The sequence below is a fragment of the Vidua chalybeata genome, chromosome 3, assembly GCF_026979565.1.
Source record: "Vidua chalybeata isolate OUT-0048 chromosome 3, bVidCha1 merged haplotype, whole genome shotgun sequence".
Lineage (NCBI taxonomy): Eukaryota > Metazoa > Chordata > Aves > Passeriformes > Viduidae > Vidua > Vidua chalybeata.
In genome coordinates, this window is record NC_071532.1 from 111,543,871 (window position 1) to 111,571,449 (window position 27,579).

A 27,579-nucleotide genomic window follows, 5' to 3' on the forward strand; every position below is an offset into this window, starting at 1 on the left:
TTAAGGTCCCTTCCCTCCCAAACCATTCTGAGATTCTGTGATTTATGATGTGGTCTTAAGCCTGGAAGCTCCCACAAGTTTGACAATTTGGGCTGCTGGGGAGTAAGGGAGGCTGAATGGGGAATCAGGCACAAATGAGACCACCTGGAGAAGGGATATTGCAAATCTGTAAGAGATCAGATGTGGATCATCAGCTCCCTGCTCCATCAGTTCTGAGCCTGCTTCCAGGCATTCTCAACTCTCTCAGCTCACTTCACACAAAATTCTTCTTGTACAACACCTGGTAATTGACAGCTCTCAGGTTACATCCCTTTGATCATTTCCCACAAAAATATTAAATAAAGTAATTATCTCCATTGTTCCATAAGTGCCAAGGTCCAAGAGGATCATTGCAAGCCATCCAGCCTGACCTGTTCCATTACACACCACGAGTTCCACCCACCAAGTCCAACCTCAAGCCCAGCAATTCCCACCAATTCTTCATCCATTTTTTTCCCTAGCTCAAATCCTCTCTCAGCCACGCCTCTGCTGCAAACAACCCATCTGATCTCTGCAGACAAATAGATTAAAAAATTAAAAGAAAAATAAAATACCTTTTGTTAAGAAAAGCCCAAGGCTCCAGGATTATCCATCGAGGGCCCCGTCAGTGGCACTTCCCTTTGTTTTAAAACAAAAAGGATCATCTACATCCTGCCTTCATCCTCCCACACAGCCTCTGGGACAGCAGAGCATCTCAACCTCCCTCTCCCCACCCTGACTCTCACTAATGTGTTCCATACTCACAGCCTCTCCCCAGTCCCAGCTCCCGGCAGGGAGTCAGGGCTGGTCCTTGGAGGCTGGTGCTGCTTATAAAGGCTGCTTCCATTCCCTTCCATCCCTTTCACTTCAGCTGGCAAAACACTTCCTGAGTGCCCACATCTTCGGGATACAAAGAAGGAAACACATCGTGATGGGAGCTGGTCTCTCCTGGCAAGCTGCAGGTCCTGGCACCGTTCCATCAGCAGACGCTACAAAATGTTTGCAGAAACAAGAACAGCCAGGACCCTTCTACCCCTCCTTCCTTCCCTGATTGCAAAGTTCCTCCCAGAGCTCTCCAGAAATCACGAGTGAAGATGTTACTCAACAGCCACAGCTGAGGGTTTCATCTCATCGTGACCTGTGAAATACCCACTTCAAACCTCACCCACGCTGCACGAGCCCAGCATCTGCACAGCCCTCACTGCCTCTCCCAGGTTTGGAGACGTTTTATGGCAAGCTTGGAATGCTGACGGTTTACCAAATAAAAATCTGCCTTTTTTTTTTCTTCAAAGCCACCGATTATTTTGAGTCCCTGAAACTCTGGCCACTTGGGGCAAGGAATCAGAGCATCTGGCAATGGGATGCCCAAATCCATCAGCCAAACAAACCACTCTCCTGAGAGTCACAGAATTGTTTGGGTCAGAAGGAACCTCAAATACCATCTCATTTCAAACCCCTGCCACAGGCAGGGACACCTTCCACTAGTAGAGAGCGTAAGAGTTTTTTTAAAAAGCCTAATTTTAATGTAAACTCTGGAAAACATCAGACTCTTCATAGAAGAAATGCCTAGAAGAAATGTTGTGATTAACGTGAAGGCCCTTGTCTAATAAATACTATATAATTAATATGATGTAAAAATTCCAGCATATATTAATGTTTTATTCTGATCACTGTCATTAAAGCAATAACAGCACCCCATCAGAGGCTCACCCCCCCAAAAAAAAGGGTGATTTCTCCCTACCCTCCACCAGAGAAGAGGTGGCAAGTCGCTGTTCCAACTTCATTTTATATTTTATTAGTTTTTACAAGCCAGCTATGCTAAAAGGTTGCACCAGTAATTTAAACTGCAGCTGTCAGCAGAAGTGAAGGACATTGTGGGATACATTTTATTCCAGCTCTTTTATTGCCTGGCTCCTTGGAGTGATTCAAGCAGCTTAAGGATTTTAGAGGCACTGTCACAACAGCTTCTGGCCCCTCGCAAGCTGCTATTTGAGCACAAAAAAAAGTATCCAAAACCTCCAACTTTCAAAGAACTGGCTGGACCAGCAGAAGCTGTTCAAGACTCAGCAACTCCTGAATGCCACAAAATTGTCCCCTCAAAGCGACAGGAACATTCTGAAATGTTATTTCCACTTGGCACAAGGGGAGGGGGATCCATAAAACAATAAAACAGGGGGAAATGCTGATTTCTGCAGCTCTGCCAAACCACAGGAACACACAGAAACATGTCGTGACTCTCCCCACCATCGGGAGCCAGCAGTGCTCTGTCACATCTGCTGGGACCCAGCAAGGCAGGTGACAAGCTGGGGCCAGGAGCACAACAAGGCTGGCACAGACCCAATCCAGGAAAACCTCCAAGAGTGCTGGCCAGAGGAGAAGTGTTTTGGAAGATTCCTGAGCCAGCAGGCACCTGTCCCAGCAGCACCCCAGGGTTCTGCTGGACTCTTCCCTACGGATGATCAAAACGAAAGTTAATTCCTTGAACTTGAGGACCAGCCTCACCACCCCAGGCTGGTGGGAGATGTTGGTTTTCATCCCCATCCAGCTGCCCTGGACACTGCAGGGCTGGAGGGGAGGAGGAACATTCTGCTGCTGAGACATCTGCTGGCTGCTCGCCTGGCACAGGACTCCATTCCAGATCCCATCAGGGAAAAGAGGGAAATGTTGCTTTGTGGGAGGGTGGAAGGAGCAAGGGCCATTCCTGGTGAAAGCACTGCAGGGCTTTGGGCAGCAGACAATGGTGTGACTGAGCCTGGTGTCCCCATTGCTCCCCAGGGCGCTGAGCTTTCCTGAGGTCCCCATCTCCTACCCACACACAGCAGGCCATGAAACACACGTGGGTCACCCTATCCCTCTTGGGGCTGCAGCTCTTGGGGTGGAGCTCTTGGGATGGAGCTCTTGGGGTGTTTGCAGAGAGGGAGAGCCAAGGCTGACAATCCTGGAAGGGCTCACAGGGCCATGGGGTCACCTGCATTGGTCCTGACTCAGCACGGAGGGGACACTGCAGGACCCCGGTCACTCTGTGCCACGGGCAGAGGAGAGAAATCCTCATCCCCATCCCATCCAACCTGGCCTTGGACACTTCCAGGGATCCAGGGGCAGAGATTCCAAAGATCCAGGGGCAGCCACAGCTTCTCTGGGAAACCTGTGCCAGGGCCTCCCCACCCTCACAGCCAAGAATTTCTTCCCAAAATCCCATCCAGCCCTGCCCTCTGGCAGTGGGAAGCCAGCAGAATATCAGATGATGCCCCACAAGTACTGGATCATTCTCAACTGTCCCCTGCTGTGGGTCCCTCCATGTCCCCCTTCAGCACATGCAGACATTGTGCCAGGAGAGGTCCCTGGTTCCCAGAGCTTAAAATCTGTGAGGACAAGTAAAACTTACTTTGCAAACAATCATCTTTTAAGCAGAGGGAAACTTCTTAAACCCAGACTTTGGCATTTTTGAGTCTGGGACATGTTTTAATGTATTAAAAAAAAGTTTTTCAGGTCACCTTTGATGCAGAGTTGTCTGGAAGGGGGAGGCTGTCAGATGGTGTCTTAGCAAGGGCATATCTGCTCCCTGGGCACGGACTCAGAGCCCCTATGGCACCTGAATATTCCATGTTTGTACTCCAAGCCCCACGGACACTCCTTTGATGTGGTGAGCTGCAGCTCCTAAAGGTCTCTGGAGATCACAGGAATCTACGTGATGGGATGAATTTAGTTGATAAAGAGCCTTCCATCCTTTGAAACAGAACTTTGCTGTTGTTATCTTTTATAAAGAACATTTAAATTGCCTTTTTTTTTTTTCCCCGATGCCTGATGCAGAGAGCAGCTGTGAAGAGATGCCCAGGAAGGCTCCTCTGCTCCACAGGGAATCCAGCCCTGCTCTTACACACATGGTCTCTTCCTGGCCTCTCCTGCTCGCTGCTCCAATGTAAACAAGACCTACATCCTCCTGGAAATTAAACCCAGCCTCTCAGATATGTACACAGATCTCCTCCTGCCCTGCAGGAAACAGGGATGGAGAATTTGCAGCCCCAGGTGGCCTGGAGCAATCCCTGTTCATGGGGGCTGGGAAGGCCAGGAGGAAACACACGGCACTAAATGGCATCTTGGGATATTTAATGCTCTCAGTTTTCTTTTCTGACCTCATTTCTTCACCAGCCAAAGAAATGTGTCCATCTTCCTCTGCTCATCCTCTCAGAGTTCACCAAAAAGCTTTTTCCTTTACTCCTGGACACAAAAACATCCCAATCTGCTTCCATCTCACTCTTCCCTGACAATTATCTCCACTTGCTCCCCTATTTTCTCTTCTTTCAAGGCTCTTATCCAGGCTGGCTTTTTCTTTCCCTCACCTGCCTGCACCACTATTATTTCTCCCACTGTCAGAGGTGCCACTGCCAATCTAAAACTTGGCTTCAGTAAATTATTTAAGCTCATTCTCCTGCACTAAGGCCGACCTAATACAGAAATATGCCCAGGAAATCATTCCTGGGATGCTCCGACCTGAGTTGAAGGCCAACATGATGGAGACAGAGCAACACAAGCCCAGATCCACAGCTCTGGAAAGCATTCCTGGCACTCCCACTCCAAGTGCCATTAAGGAGATGCCAAAGAGCAGCAGATGTTTGGACAACACAAAACATTACATCAAACTCTGATATTTAAGAGCAGAAAAGTTCCCAGGCTAATTCAGGCAACGTGTCCCATAAAAATGGCCAAAAAACCATCAGGGTCCATTAACTGCATTTGCTCTCCAGAATTTGCTCCTGAATTGTTTATGCACAGAGGTTACCCAGCGTATTAATCCTCCAGAAAAGAACATGTAAAGCAGAGCTGGAAATTAAGGAGTGCTTGGGAATCCTGTTTTTATGAGTGGGATAACACAGGAGGGGTCTACAGGGGGAGAAATCCCCACAAGAAAACTCCAGAGAGCCCCTATTTCCCACAAACAGGGAAATTAAAACCTGTTGTTGCAAGCAGAGAGAAAGTCAAAGATTTTATGATCCTGCTGTGAGAAAGGAATTTTAACAGGCTGGTGAAGGATAAACTGTTCGTTTCTTCCATAAACCTGAACAAAACCAAGTGATTTCCCAGAAACAAATTGGGAAATTATCCTCCCTGGCCCCAAGAGTCAAGTCCAAACCTGCCAAGTTTCTTCTGCCTTCTCTTTATCCTGTACCTTCACAGACTTTGCTGGGCTGGGTTCAGACTCACGATCCAAATTTAGGCAGATTGGAGATGCCCTAAAAGCTGCTGAGTCACCAGAAGGGAAAGGGATTTAAGCTAATAATTTACCTTCAGCTGAGCAAGAGCCTGCCAGCACACAAGGCAGGGTGTAACTCATGCTGGAAATGCTCCACTGAGAGCTCTGTGTTCCCATTCACCCATCCCAGATGCCAGAATTCCCCTTTCTTGCCCTCTTGCAGGACAGACACAACTCTCGACCTTGACCTTTGGGTAGCCAAGTGACCACTGAAAGCCCAAAGGGAAAAAGATTCCCTTTAAAAATCCCTAAATTCCCTCAGCAAGCTCAAGTCTGCAAACCTAGACAGGGCTTTGCATAGGAAAAGAAGGAATGCACAGAGATTTCCAATGTGGAAATGAGGGTGGATAAGGAAAACAGGACATTTACCGTGAAGTGTTACTCCTAACATTTATCAACAAGGAGTAACAACACAAAAGACAATATTTCAGTTGGGTATTAGGAATAATTTCTTCCCCAAAAGAGTTGTCCAGCTCTGGCATGGCTGCCCAGGGCAGTGGTGGAGCCCCCATCCCTGGAGGGATTTAGATGCTGTGTGGATGTGACACTTGGGGACATGGATCAGTGGTGGCTTTGGCAGTGCTGGGGGAGCAGCTGGACTCAATAATCTTAGAGAACTTTTCCAACTTAAATGAGTCCATGATTAGGATTTACTTTTGAGAGGAAAGAAGGAGATTTTTCCTCCCTTACCTAACTCAGAAAAACTTTATTAAAGAAATCACTTTGCACACACTTCAAGACTTTCAGGAATAAAAACTGGACCTTCAAATTCTTCGTGTTCCTCCTCACCTGAACCAACAGCTGGGGATTTTACAAATCCTTTTCACCTTAAACCAGCTGAGTGGCACAGAGAATTACCATTAAGTCAGGGATGCTCAGCAGGGGTAAATGAACTGCTGCAAAGAGTAACTCGAGGGCACATCAGAATCTCTCTTGGCACAGTTCTTCCTTCTCCAGCAGGAAGAACACATAGAAGTGGCAACAATCCCCTTCCAGAAAATTGCCCTGAGCTCCCAGCCCACTGCCAAAATTAACTCAAAAGGAACTGATCCAAGGAAGAACTTCCAGGATTTTATGGTGCAAAGCCACCCTCTGTTCCATGATAGCATTTTGCTTTCACAGCAGAAAAGGTGCCTTGAGACTTTGTCTTCAAGAAAGGCAATGGAAACTTCTTTTGCTCACTGCCACCAAACTGGTGTCCCTCTCTGACCCTCTCTGGATCTCAGCATTCCCACAGGTGAAGCAAGTTCAACCTCCAAAGATAAATTCAGAGGCAGCAAATCCATCTCTTCCTGGGAGTTTGCTCCAGTGATTAACCCCAGCCCATGTCTACCTTTCAATGTCACCTTCCAAGCAGCTTCTCCCCACCCTATCCCCAGAGAAGGGATTCAAGTTTTGATCTCTCTCCTGACCCATAAGCACTGTGGGAGAGTTTAAAAGTTCAACTCTAGATATTTTCACCCTGATCCAAAAGCTGCCCTGCTGCTCCTTCTGCAGGATCTCCAGCTTTTCCCACATCTATTTTAACACACGGATATCGGAGCTAAATAAGCTACTTGAACAGTATTTTCAGAAATTCAGTTTTTGGAATAAAAACATCCTTTGTTCCTATTTCCCAGCTCACATGTCCATAGATGGCATTAAACACTTCTTATTTGGGGAACTGAAGCAGATTTGGCTGCTCAGTCCAACCACAAGTACCTTTGCACAGCAGCTGTTCCTGGAGGGCTGGGCCCTCTGCCCCAGGCACAGCCCACTCTGCTCACTCCATCCTCCAGTTTAAAAATCATCTGGATTGCTCCAAGTCATTTTTCATATTCTTGGAGCAATTTATTACTCCACTGGTGTTGTGCACTCCACAGATTTTCTTGTTCTCTGTACTTGATGAAAATCACAAGGGCCAGGACGCAGCTACTCCTAAGAACTCCCATGATCACATTTACAGCTTTATCACAGCCTTTCCATGATTTTTATTTCCTATCCTGATGAAAAAAGAGCAGAGACAGTGGCTCACACCATCATCATGACAGCTCCGATGCTGCCTGGTCACACAAAGATGGATTTGTTCAGAGCAGCTCACGGAGAAACCACTCCTCCCTATAAGCACAAATTTAACACTCAATTTCTTTTCACTACAGACAAGAGAAAATTGATTAAGCACAAGAAGCAGTCCTTAAAAAATGAATCTGCTTATCTGCTCTCTATCAAACAAAACTAACCTGAAAAACTGGCAAATCTAAGTGTTTGCCCAGCACATAAGACAAATCATCCTTCAGTGACTCTCACATTTTCCTCCTGCTACCTGGAACTCCTGCAGCCCTTTGTCACCACAGGAACGATGGGGTGGTGCCACCAGCAGTGATGTTTAATTCTGTGACTTCAAAATGTTCAAAACCTTTATCAGAAGGCTGCGAAGTCCAGAGCTCTGCTGCATTTTGTCACAGGCTCCATCTTGAAGCCAAAGCAGGTTGTTTGCTGGTTTGGTTTGTTACACAGGAACATCTCCTGCATTAATTCCTGCTGGGTTAACTGAGCATGGGGGACACGTGTGGTCATCTCAGCCGTTGTGCCAGGAAAAATTTCCTGTATCAGGAAGACAGGTCCAAAATAATCTGTATTGCCTCACCGTAGTTCTTTTTCTTGCAGGTCACCACCACCTCCACCAAAAAAAAAAAAGAAGGGATTTTTTTCCCCACTGTCCCCTATGAGGTTCCAAGCCAATTGTCCAATGCACCATCCCACCTCCAGCCTGGATTCCTACAGAAATACAATTTGTACAACTGTGTGTTCTAAAATCTTCTGAAGCTGTTTCAACCCAAATTTGGCCCAGGATGAAGCTCTTAAAGCACCAACATTGTCCTTCCACAAGGACAGGAGCCTCAGAAGATGGGCAAGGACCGGCAGCTTCTGCTTATGAGGGGATGCCTCACATTTTAATATATCACAGAATGGTTTGGGTTGAAAGGGACCCAAAAGCTCACCCAGTTCCACCCCCTGCCACAGGCAAAGACACTTTCCACTATCCCAGGTTGCCTCAAACCCCATCCTTCAACACTTTCACATTTATATGCAGGGATATTTTATCCTCTTCACCACCATTCACCTGTATATACAGATGTATTTTCATATAGGGACACACAGAGAGGGCAGGTCCCACCGAATTCCATCATCCCTGCAAAACTAAATCTGGGCTGTTCAAAACCAGTGCCCTGGGAAGAATATTTCTGAAGAGATTGTTTCCAGCAGCTTCCCCAAAATGACACAGTCCATGGGAACAGCGAGGACAGGATCCAACCCGAGGGTGGTATTTGGTGATGATTAAGAAATACAGCTTTTCTCCCTCCTCTCCCTCTTAATTCCCTGCTGTTATTCCCTCAGTGTTTCCAAACTGGCCCAGCTTTGGTGGACTTTTATGGGAACTGCAAACAAGGTATTTGCCAACCATCTAATCATTGCTCCCAAGTGCAGAGGCACCACTACTTGAATTGGTCACTCTGCCTTTATTTATATCTGCCTTTAATTTATTTTTAATTGTAAGGAAATGTATTTTCTCAGTCTCATCCTCCAAAAGAGCTGAACAGTTTGCATTACAGTCTTCCCCAAAAGCACCAGCAACCAAACTAGTTGGAATGTTCTACCTGAAGTTTGGCATAACATGAACAATTGAAAACAGGATTTTCAAACACAGAAGAAGCTTAGGAATGCCACAATTCCCCTCTCCCAGATGAAGAACATCCATCAATCCCCTCTCAGGGTTCCTCGCCCACCCTTCTCTGCTGGTTTGCTTTGCTGCAATGCCCAATTTAGGCTGCCTGGTCCTTTGGAAAAGACCTCAACAGTTTATTTGTCCATAAAATACACATCAGTGCTGCTTTGCACTGAAAACCACCCATTTTAGCCATGAAGGTATTGGTTTCATACAGCCACCCCAACAAGTTTTTAAAAATTCCCTTTAGATGCCCATGCACAGGCCACCAGCAGGATTTCTGAGCAGGCAGAACATGAATGTGTGTTGTGATACATTATTCAGATTTCCATAATCAGGATTTCACGTTACTCAAAAGCAATTTGATGTTTGGTTTGGCTTTTTTTTTTTTTTTTAAGTCTCCAGCAAACCCTGAAGCTGGGGATGAAGGAGAGGAAGGGCAGGTCAAACATGGCCAGACACTGTTTTTACATGATCCTTGCCCAATTCTATTTCTCCACAGCCAAGCAACAAAAAAAAAAAAAAAAAAAAAAAAAAAAAAAAAAAAAAAAAAAAAAAAAAAACAAACAAAAAAACTCACAAAAACCATATGGCACCATAACCAAACCCACCATGAAAAATAAGGAATCAGAAGGGGAAGGGATGGGGCAGGATGCTGATACATCTGATGCTGCCACTCTTGTCTCAGCTCATTATTTGAGGCAGCCTGGGCTCCCCATGAGGTCCCACGGAGCACTAATGACTTAATCAAGGGACCTCCCTGGGGCTGAGGGAGATGCTCATGAATAACAGCATCAAATCAAAGCCTGGGAAATCAGTGGCACCCTATGGAAAACTGATGGGATCAGCTGGTAAATCCTTAAGCCGTTAAGTGGTGCCTCGCTCCTGCCTCATACCAAAAAATTGCCCTGACTAGAGCTGGAGGCACAAGGAATGCTAAAAATGCTAAAAGGTGGGGAGCTGGGTTCCAGAAGTCTGCAGAAAACTGATCCACACCTTTGGACAGTGCCATGAGGGACAGGACACAGGGAATGGGACAAGGACAGGACACAAGGCAGGGTTAGATGGGATATTGGGATGGAATTGCTGGCTGGGAGGGTGGGGAGGCCCTGGCACAGGGTGCCCAGAGAAGCTGTGGCTGCTTCATCCCTGGAAGTGTCCAAGGCCAGGCTGGACAGGGCTTGGAGCAGCCTGGGCCAGTGTTATGTGACCCTGCCCTTGGCAGGGGGTGGGATGAGATGACCTCTAAAGTCCCTTCCAATGCAAACCATTCTGGAATTCCATGGTTCTAAGGCAGGAGTATTTGTGCACATCCACACAATTCCCAAAGTTAAAGGCACATTTTTTGAGTTAATCTCATCTTCAAGCCAAACCGGACAGCAACTTTACAGTCACCAAGCTCCTAATGCACACTCAGGGCTGCAAAATCTGCAATGACTTCAAATTCTTTACTATTAACATATTCTCCATATTAATCTTCCCCAAATGATCCATACTGGGAATTTATGTATGACTCAGTATTAAAATCCACTGTAACTGTGTCTCTGAGCATGTCATGGAGCTTAAATACAGGCGAGCAGAGGGCATTAAGAGGCTGCTGAGAATCATTTTCTAGTACACTGGAAAGGACAAACTGTTTTTATGAGTGTGTGTTTTACAGTCTGTTTTTTCAAATTACATCTAAAATAGTTCCCAGATGGAAGTTGTATCATTCCAACTTCAATCTAAGGGATATTTTATTTTAAAAAATTAAAAATTAAATAAAAAGAGGTGAAACTTCAGAAAATTTGACTCAACTGAAAGGCCAACAGTGTCATGTGCTCAGAGAGAACTCAGAGACGTGGTAAAAAAATCCTTGAGACTTTTTTCTGAGCAAAGATTCAAATAATAAGGAAACAGTCCTAAAACAGTAGCATCAAAGTTTGTCCTTAATTCTACAATGAGTGCATCAGACTGTGGCAAATTTCTTTACAAAGCTCCAGGCATCCACGAGGCAGCTGGAGAGAAAAAAGGATTCCCTTGCCCACCATGTTCTCATCCACTGCCTCCAAGCAGCCCTCCTTCTGCAAATCAATATTTTCCATTATTTTTAAGTATCCCATACAGCTGTAACATGGCTTTAACACTCTTCCCAACTCACAGCACCTCCAAAACTGGAACTCAGCTTTTAATGAGCATCAGCAATGATGGTCCAGCTCATCTCTGATTCCAGTGCTAGAGAGGTGATGCAGATCCCTCTGGTTTTGCCAAGCAAAGTAATGCTTGGAAAAACAGAGAGCAGGAGATTAAACCAGGATGCTTGGAGTTGTAGATGAGGGTAAAAGTGCAATCAGCACCTGGCCTGATTTACATCCCCCAGGTATTTGTGATTTGGTCGGGACAAACATAGGAGGGGTTTGATTACAGGACCTCAGGGCTGGAAAAAGCAACTCCCTTGGCAGCTTCCAGCCTGGCTGCTACAGGACAGGAGGGAGCAGGAGGGGAATCATTACAAACACCTGCTCTTCCACAGTGCAGAAGGAATAACTCCTGTGCCCTACACACTGAGCATGGTTTGGGCTTACTCTCCCTCCAGTCAGGATGGCCACACGCCTCTCCCAAACACCTCCCGGGTGTCCTGGCCATACCCCCTGCCATGGCTATCCATGGCTCAACAGCAGCCCAGCACTCCTCAGCATGTCACCCTCCAGCCCTCTGCCAGAGCCAGACCCCTAGGGATAACCAGGGAACAGAGTGCAAACAAACAGATGAGCTTAGAAAGAAATCCTTGGGAGGAACTAAAAGCAGATTCACGTTTCCTTCACTCTCATTTCCTGTCTGCGGACCTGATCTCTTACCTGCTAATGCCATCCTTACTCCAGCTTCTGGCTCCTACCCCAAGCTTCCTAAATTCCTCATCCATTACAGAATCATGGAATATCCAGAGTTGGACCCACGAGGATCTCAATCCAGCCCCTGGCCCTGCACAGACACCCCAACAATCCCACCCTGTGCATCCCTGAGAGCATTGTCCAAAGGCTCCTGGGGCTCTGGCAGCCTCGGGGCTGTGCCCATTCCCTGGGGAGCTGTTCCAGTGCCTGACACCCTGTGGGGGAAGAACCTTTTCCTAATATTCAACCTAAACCCCCCTGACACAGCTCCAGCCATTCCCTGTGTCCTGTCCCTGCTCACAGAGAGATCACAGCTGCCCCACTGCTGCCCCTCAGGAGGAATTATCCAGCCACCCTCCCTTCTTTCCAATGTCCTCCCATCCACACCAAATCCCAACCAACATTACAAAACCTGCTGAGCACAGAGATCCCATTACAGCAAATTACCAAAATGTTGCTCTGTTTTGCAGCTTAGAGAGGATTGAGTTATGCCCCAGCTCACTCCTGTCAGCACCACCAGGAAAGCTCCACTCTGCCTCATGAGGGACAAAACCATTCTGGACAAACCCGAGAGCTGGGAGGGAAGAGTTTTGAGGAAAAATGATCTCATAACTGGGTAGAAATAGTGCTGTCAGCAGCAGGCAGACACACCATGGCAGAAGGAGTTATCCCTTCTCCAAACAATTTTAGGCAGCACAGCCAGGAGTGGCAGCACCAGCTTATTCCACGCTTGCTCCCTCCTAAAATCAATTTTCCAGCCACACATCCACAGTTCATCTGGCAAGTGGCCGTGTCTTTGGTGTATTCACAGTTCTGACACCCTCAGTCGTAGCAGGGAGCTCTCCTGGAGCTGGGATTAAACACAGACATCTCTGAGCAGGGATCTTTTCCCTCTCCGTGTCACCAGCCCCACTCTTTGCTACCAGAATCACTGAACAGCCTCTTGAAACCCCAACCTCACGTGAGGCTCTGCCAGCAACCACAGCACAAAGAGCAGGTTTCCATACTAATTTCTGCTCCCTGGAAACCCTAGGACACAACAAGAGCAGAATAATAATACCAATTACTGATACTTGATGCAGTCATTTCAGAGCCAATTAACATAATGAACCTCCATCTCTTTCAGATAAGCAATCTCAGAGCACTCCAGTTAAAGGTGAGGGGCTGAAGCACAGAACAGGACTCTTAAGCATGGATTACAGGAATGGAATTGGGAAAGATTTCCACACAGTCCTTCCTCCAAAAATCCACCTCCCGGCCCCTCTCTGCCTCCACACGCACAACAAGGAGCACCTGTAGTGTTTTTTTATCTGTATTTTGATGGCACACTGAGGGATAAGAGCCAGAAATTTTTTATGACATGGCTCCTGAGCCCACCTGAGCCTGGCAGCCAAGAATTCACAGGAAAAGAAGGAAAGGAAAAATCAGCAAATTCTGGGTGAGGAGCAGCACGTTCCACCTGCTGCATGACAGAGAACTCCCTGCACCAGAGAACAGATCCTTCCCTCTCACAGGCAACATACCTGGAGCCACCTGTGCTGTCTGATGCATGCTGTGTCCTCTGCAAAATGTGGCCAGAGACTACAAAGGACCCACACTTGACACACATTTGTGACACTTCAAATCATCGCAGAATGGTCTGAGTTGAAGGGACATGAAAGATCATCTTGTCAAAGACTCTTAAAAAAATCAATTCCCTGCCACAGGCAGGGACACCTTCCACCATCCCAGGTTGCTCCAAGCCTCGTCCAGCCTGGCCTTGGACATTTCCAGGGATCCTGGGGCAGCCACAGCTTCTCTGGGAAACCTCTGCCAGGGCCTCCCCACCCTCACAGCCAAGAATTCCTTCCCAATATCCCATCCAGCCCTGCCCTCTGGCAGTGGGAAGCCATTCCTTGGGTCCTGTCACTCTATCCCTTGTCCAAGTCCCTCTCCAGCTCTCCTGGAGCCCCTTGAGGCCCTGGAAGGGGCTCTGAGGTCTCCCTAGATCTTTCTCTTCTCCATTTGAGCACCCCCAGCTCTCCCAGCCTGGTTCCAGAGCAGAGGGGCTCCAGCCCTTGGAGCAGCTCCGTGGCCTCCTCTGGACCCACTCTAACAGATCCACATCCTTCTTGTGCCAAGCATTCCAGTTCTGGGGGAAGAAAAACATCACACTAACACTTAGCACACTAAGTGCTGGGCAAAGAGTTTATTTATTACTTCCCCTGAACATAAATCTTTCTGCTCAAATCTTACAACACCATTTGTGGGGTGAACATGAGAATTCACCATGGATGTGGGATAACAGAACTGCACTGAGCAGGCCACTGGGTGCTGGAGCTGTCCAAGTCTGTCCATTCAGGATAGCCTGGATTTCTCCAGCCAGACATGGAGCTCAGAGAGCCCCAGCAGCCCAGTCCGAGCTCACTGTGCCATGGGAAGGGCACTTGAGGGTGGCAAAGCTCAGGCCACCAGTGTGAGAATGGGCTGATAAGGCCACACCACAGTAATGTGGATTTCCTGCTTTTGAAGCTGCCAAAACGGCTTCAGTATTTTCTTTCTCTTCTTAGAAATTAACTAAAAGTGTGGGTACGGTGAGTGCAAACAGCACGAGAAGGAAGTAAAAAAATAGGAGAAAAAAAAAGAGAATGAAATCAGGGTGTATGGCCTCTGCCCACAAACTGAACGTGTCTCCTCATCCCCCATCCCTCATCCAGGACACTTCCCTCCTTTGCTTCCAACTCCACCAAAATCCTCATTCCATTTCTCAGTTCCTACACATTTGTCCCTCTGTGTCTCATCGCAAAAGTGCTCCAGGAGGCTCCAAGAAATGCATTAGGATTTCTTCCTAAACCTTGTGTAGAGTGACCTCAAAATGCTGATCCTTGCTACACACAAGCACTACACGAGAGACCCACAATACCCACAAAAACCAGGCAGCCCAAGATGAACAAACCATAAACATGAAAGATCCAAAACACCATCTGGGCTTTACCCAGACACTTGAAGGGCACAACCTGCCCATGGGAGGGGGTTGGAACCACATCTTTAGGGTCACTGAAAACCCAAATCCTGTGTTGCCATGATTTCTACTCTTGGGCAGAAAGGTTCCATCACATTTAATAACCATGAATCTGGCAGTTCCTCAAATAATACAAACTGTAGACACACAAAATGTGAGTCTAAGCTTGTGAAATGAACTGAGTTGAATGTACTAAAGCTCCTGCTCTGTCACATGGAACCAAAAAATCTACCCCGTGATCCAGAAGAGGACAAGGACCAAGGATGGGTTTCAGTGAGGTTCAAATTAACAAACTGATGAAAATAACATGAGGTTTTGAGGTCTGATTTTCAGACAACAAGGTCACAGCAGTACAATCTGAGTGCTGGAATGGCCACAGCTGTGCTTTGGGATAAGCTGTGGCTGCCCCACCCCTGGAAGTGTCCCAGGCCAGGTTGGAGCAACCTGGGACAGAGGAAGATGTCCCTGCTCATGGCTGGGGGTGGAATGAGCTTTAAGGTCCTTCCAACCCAAACCATCTGGGATTCTAAGCTCAGTCATCACCTCCCAGCTGTCACATCAAACAGCAAAAGGAGTTTTGATGTTTATTTGGCTACAGACTAACAAGGAACCAGGCTGAACATGCCCAAGGCTCTTGGTCACTGCCTTGGTGTACAACCAGAAGCAACAATTACCAGAATTTGAGATACCTTGAAGGCACTAATTAGGCCAATTAAGGCAAGAAAGCGCTAAATTACTTGCCCAGGGCCACAGAAGGCAGTGATCAAGTGGTGTTTAGGAGTCTTGTTCACAGCCCTGTTCCCCAAGCCCCGAGAGAACCCCCACAGACCAATTCACCGGGAACTGTGGGGTGAGGAAGCAGTGCTGCAGCCAAAACTGACTTCCTCCCCTCTCCCTCCCTCTCTGCCCACAAAGACAAGAGTTTTTGATGAGTGATTTCACACAAAATGTACAGCCTGACTTAAGCCAGAAAGAAACCAATCACAAATCCCTCACCCCCAGTGCTCAGGGCACCCAAATGCTGCTGAAGGTCCAGTTTGTGAGTGAGCAAAGCTACAAACAGGAGGAAAAAATACAACTTCCTCTGTGCTGCAGCAGCAGGAAGCACTGCCAGGGACCTCGCAGTCAGGGATCTCCCAGCTCAACCTCGGGAACCCCACTGCTGTGCCAGGTGAGGCTCTCCTGACCACACAGCTTCCCTGGGAAAGGAAGCAAAAGAGGCTTACAGGGCTCCACTGCCTAGGACTCAGGCATGCTGATACTCCAATTACCCTGGAGATGGGAATAACTAATTAATCAGGAGCCATGGGATCAAAGTGAGCAGCTAGATATTTTGGGTTAATTTAATTACTTCACCTCAAAAGCATCCCAAAGTTCCAGCAACAAGAGATTCCCTTTATAGCATCCCCCAGTACAGCAATACTCACACTACCTGTATTCCAGCCCCTCCTGCAGCTCCTGACATCTCCAGCGGTTACAGATTTCCCTGGGAGAGGTTCCGGGCAGCCTCGCTGGTTTTCAGCGTTCGGATGTAATAAAAAAGGAAATTCATGAATTGTCTGCAGCAATTTGAGGGAGATTTGTGGCCATAGCAACATTACTGTAATCTATGCTGCAGGGAACAAAAGCCACTTTGATCACGTTGTTCCAACCCTCCCCACCCCACCCAAAAGGCTGGAAAATGCTGTCCAGACACTCCCCAGTCCCCAGATGCCCAAATGCGCTCTCCCACTGGCTGCCCCTGACATGAAATCACTGAAAAGGGGATTTAGAGTGACTCTGGAAGGTTGTGCAGGACGTTCACCATCCAGACAGACCATCCCAAGCAACCACTCTCGACAGACCACGCTCCTGTGCTGCTTCAGGAAGGGACAGTGCCTGGTTTTCCCAATTATCCACCAAACATCAGCCACCCCACAGCTCCCAGTGAGGAGCTCGTGACAGCTGACTGGGCTGGGGAAGAGCTGAAGACATTCATCGTGCTGGTAACAGAAAATAAACAACTCACCCCAGGCTTACTGCTGTCGGCGCCACGTGGCTGCAGGTTCTGTCCCCTCCCTGTCACTCACAACATTTCCTCACTCTGAAACTCATCCAGAGCACCTTTAGGCTCACACAGCCTCTTGCCATGCCTAGCTGGGGGTCTAAGCTGCACTCAGGCCAGCAGGCACTCCTGTAAATTAAAATAAAACAAGGAACCAAAGCAGTGAGGAATTAATCTAAGGAGCTGCCTGCCTGCTCCCTGTGCCCTACGGCTCCCAGGAGGAAGATGCCTCCGGAGAGGCCGGGCTGCCCAGCCAGCTGAAGGCAGAGATTCGTATTAATGCTCTCACTATTTTTAGCTTCACAAATCAGGGAGAGCTGACTTGTGCTTCCTGCCCCCAGCCACAACATCTGGGCTCTTTATGGTCATTCGGGCTCTTTTTCCCACAAGGCAGAGCCTGGAATGTGGCAAGGTGGAGCTCTGGGAGCGGGGGGCGGGGGGGAAGCAAACTTTCCAAATTAGTAGGGAAAAGCAGAGGGCTGCAGTAATTCCACCGCTGGGATAACTCAGCAGCAGTGATTACAATCTGCCCACTTAATTTGGCCCTGCAGTTTCTATTAGAGGCACAGTAGGAGGAAATTCTTGTACAGTAGTTAAGGCAAGGGCCGGGTATCGGGTGACTGGGGTTTGGTTCCCAGCTGTGCCTCAGACCCTTCTGCACAACCTCAGGGAATTCTGCTCCGGTTCCCTGGCTCGCAGCATTCCTTGGGAATTCACCAGGGAGCTCAGGGGTCACAAATAGCAGCTGAGAGGAGAAATATAATCAAAAGCTACTTCCCGTTCAGCGGGATGTAAAGCGTCTTACAAATTTTGTTTGTAAGGCGAGGAAAAGATGTAAGTACTACACAAAATGGATTGATTGGCATCTTCCAGTCATCCCAGTTTTACAGGAAGGAAAGGGCACAGCCTTGCTCAGCCATTCCCATAACCCCCACGCTACCAGGGAATCTGTTTGAGAGCATATGTCTTGATAGTATCAAAAGATGATCTTGGGAGACAGGAAAAATTAATCATCTTCTGCTGGTCTGACTTCAACTACTTCATAGCTCTGACTGAAATAAAATCTGAGCATGGGAACAAGAAATGCCAGGAACATACAAAAACTCAAACTTGAAGCTTAAAAAAAAATAAAAAAAAAGGCATTGAACCCTGACAAGTTAAACACAATAAAAGAATGAAAGGAAGGAAGAAAGGGTGCTTATTGCTGACCCTTCAGTCATGTAGCTCTGAAGTTTGGGGTTTTTTTGGAAGAGAACATATTGCAGTACCCAGGACCTTCTGCTGGTTTTCCAGAGGTCATTCCAGGGGTCATTCTTTGTAAAATGCTCTGAGGTCCTCAAAACAAAGGCCAAAACAAATGAATAACAGAACTTCCAGTCCAAAACTCTCACTCCACATCAACTCTGAATTGCTGAGACAACATATTAACCCCTCACAGGGGCTTCAACACCAGGGAGGCAGCATGGGGTAATCTGGAATAAAAAGCTGCAGTAGAAATGGGAACCCCTTGCCAGCATCTTCTCCCATCACCTTTCCATATCCAGAGCCAGCAGCAGCACAGGGATCCTGTGAGTCCCTCAGCACGTCTGTGCTATGGGATGAGTGGCTCAGAGCCTTAGCAGAAAGGCAGTGCCACAGCAGCAGACTGAAGTCATCACCCTGTGCCAGTTTGAAGGCCAAACACGTAACCCTGAATAAAGCAAGAGGCCAGGAAGCAGCCCCAGAGCTCTGCTCTGCTTTCAGGGGGGAAGTGTCACGAGCAGCACTGGTGCCACTGACCTACTTATCCCCACAAAAGGGCCACAGAAAGAGGCAAGAGCCCCAGCTCCGTGGCTGCTGCTGTGCCCAGCTCCCATGGTGCTGAAATCTCTCTGGAAAATGCACTTTAAGGAACATAAAGGAACTATAAGGAACACAGAACAGGTGGGACCTTCCAAGACTGCTCCAGTTTTCCCAGAAAGAACTGCTATTTTTGCCACTGTGTTACACAAGGGCAGAGCTGAGCAAGGCTGCGTTTAGGAAATCCCGTTTGCACCTCTGCCTTCCAACAGCAACTTCTGTCCAATATTCTCCCTAAAGCTAAAACCCTTCTGTAACCAATTCCAGGAGGAAAGGGCAGACAGGCTTCATTTTTTCAGGATGAAAGCTCGCAAAGCTGCAGGAGTGTTTCAAAAAATGATCATTCCCACTCGCCAATCTGAACCCAAACCCACAGAGAGGGATGTAGGAATGCTGAGGAGGAAGAGCCCGCACAGTGAGCGGTGTCCCACAGCTCCAGCCAGAGCCACCTCAGGGATCCATGGAGTCAGGAAAAAAAGAGCCAAAGAGCCTAAGCTCATCCATTTGGCAACTCAGGAACGCACCAGATACAAACAGGATACCAGGATGAGCAAAAATCACCACAGAGCCCAAGAATCCCTTTGGGGCACCTGGTGAGGTCTGAATCAAATCTGGAGTTGTGGCTTTATTTTGAGTCATGTTCAGAAGTTCAACCCTAAAGGAAACCTTGCAAACAGCAAAAAGATAAATGAGAACTCCACAGTAACTAAGAGACAAGGCAACACTGACTAATTTAATTAATCAACTTAATAGCAGAGCCAGCAGGACCAGGGCAGTGACGGCCCCCTGGGGACACTTCTGGGCCCCTCACAAGAAGGACATTGAGAGGCTGGAGCGTGTCCAGGGAAGGGAACAGAGCTGGGGAAGGGGCTGGAGCACCAGGAGGGGCTGAGGGAGCTGGGAAAGGGGCTCAGCCTGGAAAAAAGGAGGCCCGGGGGTCCTTTTGGCTCTGCACAACTCCCTGACAGGAGGGGACAGCTGGGGTGGGGTCAGGATTTCTCTCAGGGTAGAAGGGAGTTACAAGCACAAGAGTGGGAGCCCAGCAGGTCTCTCGTTTCATTTTCAAGGAAAGAACTTCAGAAAACACTTCCAATAAAAGTTTCCTGAACAGCAGCCATGACTTCTGAATCAACACTCCGGTAGCAGATTCCTCCTCTCTCCCAGCTGATGGTGTGATGGCTCTTTCCTTGCCAAACACCTGCTCACCCAGCAAGTGAAGCCGAGCACTTTACAGCCCAAAAGAGACTCTGCAAACATGTGAACCCACCATGTAAATGAGCCATTTGTTCAGGCTTCACACACAGCAGCCCGGTCCTGGTTCCTTGAGCCCCCATGGATCTGCCACTGGGCAGCGAGGCATGGCCATGGTGGCTCGTGGGGGTCACTGAGCCAGGCCTTGGTGGCTCGTGGGGATCATTCCAACTTAAGGAGACACGGCCTTGGTGGCTCATGGGGGTCACTCCAAGTTAAGGAGAGACAGTCTTGGTGGCTCGTGGGGGTCACTCCAACACAGGGAGACACGGCCTTGGTAGTTCATAGGGATCATTCCAACTTAGGGAGACATGGCCTTGGTGGCTCATGGGGATTACTCTGAGCCAGGCCTTGGTGGCTCGTGGGGGGTCGCTCCAAGTTAGGGAGACATGGCCTTGGTGGCTCATGGGGATTACTCTGAGCCAGGCCTTGGTGGCTCGTGGGGGGTCGCTCCAAGCCAGGGAGGCAGAACTTGAACCCTGAGAGCTTCACTCAGTCCTGGCTTCTTCTAAACCCTTGTGCCTCATCCCATCAGCAAAGGCAGAGTCACGACAGAAAACAAGCACTACAGACAGTGCTCAGGGAATAAACACTCCGAGCTGCCACCCCCCCGATCTCCTGGAGATCTGACACTCTGATGATGTCTGGCAGGAACTGCTCCAAGGTGCCACCAAGCCGGGCAGGGACAGGCGGCTGCCTGCCATTAACGCCGCGCCCTGCTGCCTTCAATTAAAACGCTCCATTGCCGATGGCAGGCACGGGGAGAGATCCCTGTCTGCTTTCATTTTGTGCCACACGCTTCACGCAGCACAGACTTCTCCAAGGACTCAGCTGGATTTCACACAATCCCACAGTCGTTAAGGCCGGGAAAGTTTTCCAAGATCATCAAGTCCAACCATCAACCAGCATCACCACGGTCATCACTAAACCATGTCCTCAAGTGCCACATCCAAATGTTTTTTAGTGACTCCAGCCCTGCTCTGAGAAGCTCTTCTGATGCTTTACAACCCTTTCCATGATTTCCCCCCCCCCCAATATATCTAACCTAAACATCCCCTGGCGCAACTTGAGGCCATTTTCCTTGCAATAAAACATAACCTGGGAAACTTCACATAAGAAGCAATTGTTTTGAGGATGGTGGGGACTGCATCAGCTGGGGGTGCTCACCTGGAGAAGAGAAGCATCCAGGGAGACCTCAGAGCCCCTTCCAGAGCCTAAAGGGGCTCCAGGAGAGCTGGAGAGGGACTTGGGACAAGGGATGGAGGGACAGGACACAGGGAGTGGCTTCCTACTGCCAGCAGGCAGAGATAGATGGGATATTGGGAAGGAATTCCTGGCTGTGAGGGTGGTGAGGCCCTGGCAGAGGTTTCCAGAGAAGCTGTGGCTGCCCCTGGATCCCTGGATATGCCCAAGGCCAGGCTGGACAGGGCTTGGATCAACCCTGGATAGTGGAAGGTGTCCGTGCCAATGGCAGGGGGTGGGATGAGAACTTTCAGGTCTCTTCCCACCCAAACCATTCCATGATTCCGTCACAAAGAAAGCAGTTTTCTCTTTCCGCTGCATTTTTTTCTGAAGTATGGCTGGAACAAAAAACAGATACACACAAAAGGCAACTCAAAGGCACTTAGCTGACCTAAATAATGGTAATTTCCTGGAAATTTCACTTAACTACTCGGGAATTTGCAATACTTCAAGCAATCAACACACAGTGCTCAACAGATAAAAGCTGGGGGTTTCACTTCCCCATCTGAAACATCTCTGAGAAGCACCAGCTGTGCAAAGAGAAGAACCACAACACTGAAAATCTCAGATCTCCTTTTGATTTTACGTTGCTTCTAGAAGGAGGCATTTCCAACCTGCAGAGACTGTGAAGAAGCACTAAAGAGAATAAAACCAGTTCCTTGCTTCCACTGTCACAGTCCACAGAGTCCCACATCCTTAGAATGAGACATCCCACCCAGGAAAGGTGCACATGAACTTGAAAGCTCAGCATCCCTTACAGATCTGGACTCATTAAAAAGGTAATGTTTTGTTCAGAAAACGAAATTGAAATGGGAATTTCATAGTAACAGCAGACAGGAGAAAAATATCTATTTTATTACAGTTTTATGTATTAGCCTCAGCTGTGCTTGGTTCTGCCAAGACGAGATGTTTGACATGCCTCAAATATGAATACCTAAGATATTTCAATATTTGTCTTGGATTTCTCCTAAAAACAAAACAAAACAAAACAAAACAAACAAACCAGTTTTTATAAAGTCTGAAGTTGTAGCCATGGGATGAAGAGAGTTAGTGAGGTACCACCTAAGGCAACCTACTGCTTTTGAACTTCTTTGCTCACCAAGAGAAAGCAGCCTTGTTCTTTCCCCCCATAACCCTTAAACCATGTGGGATTGCATTTTGTGAATGATTTAATGGATTAAAACCACATAAACTGAGAAATATACAGCCAATTATCCCTCTTTTGGGGCTGATTTTAGCATCTAGTGCTGAGGGAGCCCTTGGATGGTGAAGATTTCCATCAGCACTGCTTCCCCAGCCACCCTGAGCCACCTCATGACCAGAAATTGGAGTTTTTTGCTTAAGTAGTTTGGATTTCCCATGGTTTAATTTCATATTAAGGCCTGGGCACATTGGCAGAGAAGGGAATTTGGCATGATGACACCAATGTTAGGATAAAGATCAGACAGAGAAAGGTCCTGTGTTGTGACAAAATTAAAGTTTTGAGGCTCCAGACAGGACTGCAGAGAAAGCCTCTGACAGAGACTTTAACACTTATATAGTCAAGTCAGACAAGAAATATTAGAAAAGAGACAACCCTGCCATGGGAAGACAAATTATTATTGGCAAATTTAATGCCAATATTAGTGTGACTAGAGATGGCCCCAAGAACATGGTCCATGGGCACCATCCTAGAAAAGTGTCCCTCACCTGGAAGGGCTCAGTTCCCACACAGAGAGGTGACATGAGGAATAATCAGAGGATAAATGACAGGGACAAGGACTAAACCCAGGGGCTGTACCTATAATAGTGAGTTAAACCAAGCCAGAGTGGACCCAAACAGTCCAAGATAAGGATCAGGAAATGGCACTGGCTGGGGAATGTCCTAAAAGGGAGCTGGGACCAAGCTGTCCTGGTTTTGGAGCTGGAAGTTTAACCATGGGATCGTGTCCAGGCTGTGCCAGGTGGGCCAGAGGACAGGGCAGGAATGTCACAGCTTGACTGACAGTGGTCACCAGTGACATCGCAGAGCCAGAGCTGCTCCCAGACAGAGTCCAGGGCCTGGGGGTGGATGTGAAGGAGGCAGTGAGCAGGTAAATGTTTCTTTGGGGAAAACCCTCCAGTGCCCCTGCTCATGGAACTCCAAGCAGGAATACACCAAACCCTCAGAAGAGAGGATGTGAAGTGGCTTCACATCCTCCCCCAAGGGCAGCAACTGCTCTCCATGGCATCACACGGACTCCATGGACTGCCTGACACACTCTGATCCCACCACAAGATGAAAGAGCCCTCACTGCAAAGGTCCTGCCAAGAGCCACCATCCATGACTAAAACACTTTATACTATAAAAGATCTGAGAAATCTCCCTCTTTGGGCACTTCTGGAGGCACTTCAAGCTCTCTCTGCTCTCTCTGCACTGCATATTCCAGCATCACCCTGAGACACCTCAGCTCCAAGGGAAGCAGCTTTGGGCTTCGAGTGAGCCCAAAAAAACCTTCTGGCTTAAAGAAAGAAATAAAGAAATGAAGCCAATGCTTTTCTACTTCCCCAGAACTCTCTGAAACCAACACAAGACAGAAGAAGTGCTAAGAACCAGTACAATGGCCACCCCTTATCAAAGGGGGCCTTACAGGAGAGCTGGAAAAGGACATTTTGCAAAGGCATGGAGTGACAGGACAAGGGGGAAAGGCTTTGGGCTGAGAGAGGGTAGATTTCAATGGGATATTGGGAAGGAATTCTTCCCTGTGAGAGTGGGGAGCCCCTGGCACAGGTTGCCCAGAGAAGCTGTGGCTGCCCCTGGATCCCTGAAGTGTCCAAGGCCAGGCTGGACGGGGCTTGGAGCAACCTGGGACAGTGGAAGGTGGAACAGGATAAACTTTAAGGTTTCTTCCACCCCAAACCAGTCTGGGATTTTATGATTATCCACTGTGCTAAATTCAATGCCAAGACAGTAATTCCTGATGCCAATCAGAGCCGTCCATATCCAAATATCAGGCAGGCAAATTCCAAGGTTTTGAAACAGTCATCACATTTAAACTTGGTAATTTATTACAATTAAACTGCAGTACTGTAATTCAAGTGGAAAGGATGGCACTCAAGGTAAAATAGCCAAGGTCTAATGTTAAGAGGGGCTTTCACAGAGAGAAATTGTGTTTAATGCGTGCCTGAAAGCAGTGGCAGGTCCCTCTCTCCTGCTCACACTTTTCCAACACCATCTGCTCGAGTTCAGCTCAGTGCAAGTGTTCCTCTCCTTGCAGGAAACTGGAGAAGGAACAAGATTTAAAAGTCAATACCTACAAAAAAGAACAGCAGCTTGAGATGAGGAAATTGCCTTAAATTTCATTTCTCCCAAGTACCTGCAAAAGCAGCAACACACCCCTTCGCTCAAAGATCTCAGCATTTCTTTTCCCTCTTTATCTCTGTTTATTGATTTTACAAGGAAAATCAGCACCAGAGCTTTTGCCAGGAAGGATGAATTATATGTGTAGATTCAAGAGGTTTAAAGCAGACTTGCACTGAAATCTGAGAATCAAATTGTAAGCAAGATTTTTCAGCCTTTACTGCATCCACAAGGAAGAAGCATTTTCCACAGGAAAACAGATCCATGAGCTGCCCAAGCTTTCATTTTGACTGTCTTTAAAACCATTACATTGCACAGAAATGTTGTTTTCATTATAGATTTCAAAAAGAATAAAATTGAAAACAAAACCTGAAATTTCCTACAAGCATCCAGGGAGCTTTTCTTCTTTACTACTTTACTGTGCCAGGAAAAAAAAAACACTGCTTGCTTTAAAATAAATTTTCAATTAAAACTGCTCTGCAAGACTCAAGGCATTTTATTTCACAGGGAAGGCAGATTTTCCTTGGTGTGGGGGTGGATTTGCTGTGCACAACACACACGAGCCCAGGGTCAGTGACAAACACTCAGGGCCCAGTCACCACAGAAATGGGGAATAAATAAAAGTAAATCAGAATCCCTTTGAAAACAGCAAGAATCCTTGGGTCCTACCCTAGCTCTGACTTCACTTAGTGAAAATGACTCTATTTTTAAGTAAAAGGATATTAATCCAAGTCAATTAGTCCAACAATACAAAACCTCTATTTGCTGAGTGACCTTCTTTCCAATTACCTTAATTTTACCTCTGGAAGTAAATTAAGACAAACCTTCAGGCAAATTTCATTCAGAGCAAGAACTAAATTTCATAAACTTCAAACAATTGGACCTGAGAAGCTGAATTCTGATTAATTTGCCTGTGTATCCAAATGCAAGTGAGCCATGAACCTCCCAGCACCCTCAGCCCAAACTTTCTGCTCCCAGACCCAAGCGTGACGCTGCTCTTCTTGTCAATAACCATTTTTTACCAATTAACCTCCCAGATGGCTGCATTTCCAGAGCTGAGGGTGTTGAGCTGTCTAAGGCTCACAGATCCTGGGAATGGGAAGCATTACATGATGTTCAAGGCCATTAAACGTGTGTTGAGTGCTGGAGCCCTGAGCCAGCCATCAAACGAGATAAAAACCTCCAACAAAAGATTTCCAGAGGAGGCTTCTGTTAAAATAAAGTAAAAATGAGAGGCTGGGGAGTTGGAAGTATTAAGGAATAACAAATCTGTTTTCCAAGTCCGTTTTACTGTGTTGACTCTGCTAAGTGAAAAGGGCTGCTTAAAGGGAGTGGATGGAATCAATCACAGCAGTTCAGGGAAATAATGGCCCAGAGGTGGGGGGGAATAACTCAGCCAGCTTCAGAAATGCCAGTTTGCTCAAAAAAAAAAAAAAAAAAAAAAAGAGAAAAGGCCCCTGGGGCAGGCAGATAATGAAGAGGTTTGACACTAAGAGTGGATTTCCACTTTTAAAGTGAGGGATGGCTGAAGACCAGCTGAAGTTCCTGAGACACAGCTCACCAGTTAAATCCAGCCCTAAAAAAAGGCTTACGATGAGACAAACTGAACAAGAGGGAGAGAAAGGAAAAATCCCTCCTCTCAAGTGCTGTAATTAAGGAATATGTACGGAAACAAATAATGACAAACTCGCTTGTTGATCACCTCTGCTCCAGGAACAGAAGAGCCCCAGAGTGAAGAGCAGCTAAAAAAGGAACACGCGCTGATGGCTCGAGGTACTTGGAGAGAAAGGAAATATCTGCCAATGATACACCAGGCTGTGCTTCTGTGACAGCATTACAATTTCACAGATGCAATTCTGAGCTTTCTTCAGGTGATGAAGCCCTACTGGAACATCAAAAAGTTTCTTAGGAGAGGGAGTAGGAGCCCCATTTTCCAGCAATAAAACCACAGGATGACACATGCTGGAGAAGCAGTTTGGTTCCCAGACCAGGGGCAGGACTCAGTAACTTCATGGATGCTCATCCTGCTCCACTCATCTGTAGCTGTGAGGGTCCTTAGGGCACAGAGCTGCTCATAACCAGAGCTCAGGGTTACAGAAACAAGTTCTGCTCAAATAGTTGCTCTATTTGCTTTCTTGTCCTCTTCCAGGTCTCTCCTCACAGCCACTTGTGTTCAGAGAAGCTGTGGCTGCCCCTGGATCCCTGGAAGTGCCCAAGGCCAGGCTGGATGGGGCTTGGAGCAACCTGGGGTAGTGGAAGGTGTCCCTGCCCATGGCAGGGGGTGGCACTGGATGGGCTTTAAGGTCCCTTCCAACCCAAACCATTCCAGGTTTCTCTGATTCCCCCACCCAGGGCTGCTGGGCATGAAAATCCAAGTTGCCTCGGGAGACACCTGCACTGCCACAGGCCTCAGAGAGGAAAGAGGAAGGGAAAATCCAACCCTTCCAAAACAGACAGGGAAGCAAAAGTGACTTCCAAACATCAGACAACATTTCCTGACATTTCTCGAGAAAACATCAAAAGCTTTTTAGCCAAAAAGGTAACTAGAAAACCTCCCCCAGCTGAGAGGAGCACTGGGAATGCCACTCTTGGAGACCATTCCCGAAGGACACAGCAGGAAAGGTGCTGCCATAAGCTCAGGTCTCAGCAGCTGCATAAAGAGTGAACGATTATCAAGGTGCTCAGATGGGCTCATCTCAGTTTTTAATCAAAGCTGTTGGTTAAGTCATCACTCACTCAAAGATTTTCCATTCCCCCTCAAGCCCAAAGCACAGGAGGCAGTGGTGGATCTCATCCCAGCTCCTGCTGTACTCACCCACCACATCCCAGTCCCTGGTAAGGAGGGAAGCGCAATGCACCGTGGTCAGATTTATTATTTTTAAAACCACCATTGACACACTTGGCAGAATTCAGAACTCTCATCTGGGAAGATGAAACTTGCTACGTTTGACACGGGAGTCAGACTTCCCTTCTCCCGTAATGGAGTTCACACTGACAAACACAGACACAAATCTTTGGGAAGTCACAACTCCCCCCAT

General features: G+C 47.5%; 1 protein-coding gene across 4 annotated transcripts in view; it reads right to left on the bottom strand.

The window, feature by feature from the left end:
• Positions 1-27,579, bottom strand: part of EXTL3 (exostosin like glycosyltransferase 3) — a 131,010-nt gene that overhangs the window by 47,386 nt on the left and 56,045 nt on the right. The window lies entirely within an intron of this gene.